Genomic DNA, 2,845 nt, shown 5'->3' with positions numbered 1-2,845 from the left:
AGGAACAGTGAAAATACATGTGAACAACGTAACAAAAATAAATAAAACACAAACAAATTCTCCAACCAAGTTCCCTCTAGAACAAGCAAAGATCTCTCACAAAGGCTCTCATTACAAAGGTTCTCAATACAAAGTGCTCTAAAAACACTGGTAGCAGCATGGTCTTTAAATATCCGCTTCAGCAGGTGTCACTCATCATGGTGATGCCGATCCCGCCTCCCAAGGCGCGGCCACTCATCTCATTGGTCTTGACTGACAAGCAAGACAGCCAATCAGCCACAACCTAAGAAAACGAAAGTAAGAGAAACAGACAGGACAGAAAAGCATAATACACCACACACACACAATACTATAAACGTCCTTACGGACGTAACAGGGACCTTCCTGGTTAAATAAAGGTTAAATAAAATAAAATAAAATTGATCGTTTTTCCATTCCTTTTATTATTATGAACATCACATAGAAGAATTTCAATTTACCGTCTGTGTGGGGCAAGTCCTCCACGTCTGCTGCAGTCAGCGCGGGGACGTTTTTCTGGGAGGCCGCTAGAGTAGAAGTCAAAATGAAGCAAAGTTACAAGTCAAACTAAAACCTCCAAAACTCAACAATCGTGAAGTTCTTCATCTGTTAAGAGATAACAGCATTATTGGCATGGCAAATAGAGCAACATAGATTGCATTAAGATTAATTGCAAGTGTACACAGCAAATACACACAATGAAAAAAATAAAAGAATGAATTAATTTATTTATTTAAGTCAACAGTAATATATTATAAGAAAAACAGAATAATTATAGATATTCAGTATGAAACATATAGACACACAGCAAAATCCCCAGTGTTAAATTAACACTTCTCAGTGTACATATGTGTCCACACTACAGGGTGTTAAAAGTAACACTGAAGCATTTTGGAAAACATTTCGGTCATATCAATGGGATGTTGCAGAAACGGGGAAACTGTAAGCCCCTCTGTTTCCTTAGCAGCCATCTCTCTTCTGAACATCTCATTGGTTCGCAGGGTGTTTTGAACCTCAGGGTATGTTACACAGCTATCCACCCATTGCCCTTTCTGTGTACATTTGTCACATCCATTGTATCCAGTGCACAGTTTGATTTGATTTTCCTTCTTTGCTCTGACACTGTTTAATCTCTGAGAGCCTTTTGGCCACTAGAATTAGTGGTCTTCTTCCCGATCGGACCAGACGTTTCAGTTGTCCTAAGTAGTTCTGAAACCGAAAGGCACTGCATGCATCCAGGCATCCAAAAGTTTCTGCTTCATCTGTTAAATGGAGCATGGTATGAACATTATACACCATGAAGTGCCTGCCATACAGCTCTGCTGTCTTCCAATCCTGCCAGATTGGGTGAAACAAAAATATTCAGTGCCACGCTGAAAGCCATGAAATGCTTATAGAGCGGGCTTGACAGAATGTCCTTGAGCACCATTTTTCCTGTGTACAGGGCAAACTGATGCAGCTTCCATCGGTCCATTTCTTCCAAGTTCCGTGGCTTCCTGGGAGGGGGTCTCACTATTTTTCTTGAGTTTTATCATCATTCCTCCCTTTGAACTTCTTTTTCTCTTTTTGCTTCCCTCGGTTTGCTCTTACCCTGTGGTTTTTTTTATATCAATGGTTCTATTTCTCTGCACATATCCACATCAAGTGTTCCCTCTGCTGGCCATTTTGTGTTTGAACTTTTTGTCCTTTTTTCACTTTTTAGAAAATGTTTATGGTGTTTTTATAATAATTTAATTTATTATCACAGTGTGTTTTATGTTTTTAATATACTTCTCTTTTTCTTTTCATTAGAATCACCCGTTAATGCTCTTTACATTTTTTCTTTTTCCTTTCCCCCCCTGTCAATTCAGTGTGAATTAATTGCTGTTGGTTTGCTATTATCTTCTTAGTTGCTGTTCGGTTATTATTTTTCCTTTTCTTTCTCCAGACTGTGACTTTTCATCCTCTCAGTTTGTCCAAGCCCAATTCCACTTCTCATAATTGTTACTATCAATTCACTTGTTTGAAAGTATCAACTGGTGTTATTTCCCCCCTCGCTGACCTGTGAATTCACATCTTTCTTCTTCACCTCACTACTCGTGTACATGGAAAATGACAATCTTTGGATTGCACAGAATTGTTACTCTTCCTACTCCCTCTATCCTGTATCGAATTCCGTTCCTTTGTACTACCAGTAGGTCAACTGATATATATATATTTTTTTACTTCTAGCCTTCTAATGATCTGACATTTATATACTGTCTCTCTTCACCATTGCTCACCAGTCCACAAGCGGCCTCTCTTATTCTTCTTCATTCAAATTTGGGAATGAGGTCAATTGTTCTAGAAACATGTTTTACTCGTTCCGTTCATTTCTTTACACTTTCTGTAATATTCTGCTTCTCTTCAGAGGTGCATTGCTTTCGTTTCTATTCATGTCCTATAGCGAATTCTCTTCTGTTTCAAATCTTCTTTTAGCAAAGAAATCTCTTTTCAGCATCCATGCATGTTTTCACGACTTCTATCAGAGACAGGTTTTAAGTGGTGACTATAAGGAGCAATAAATTGTGACTGGGAACTTCTCTCTGCTTCACTCTCACACTCTCTAGCAGCGGACACCTTTTTTCCACTCTTACTCTTGCAGCCCCGCCTCACTTTTAAGGAAGAGGAGCGTGGCATCCCCAACCTTTTTTTCTCACTGATACTCTCGCTATAGGGGTGAGAAATGCATCAAGCAGTCAATGCTTTTATTTGATCAAGGGTTGCATTTCTTTTAACTGTATATCAACAGTGACAATTTGGAAGATGTCCAAATAATCTGCAAAGCCAATTCTTCTGAAAGTTTTTG

This window comes from Leuciscus leuciscus (assembly GCF_965113295.1).
Source record: "Leuciscus leuciscus genome assembly, chromosome: 18".
Lineage (NCBI taxonomy): Eukaryota > Metazoa > Chordata > Actinopteri > Cypriniformes > Leuciscidae > Leuciscus > Leuciscus leuciscus.
The sequence above is the reverse complement of the archived record's forward strand: the minus strand, read 5'-3'. Positions refer to the sequence as shown.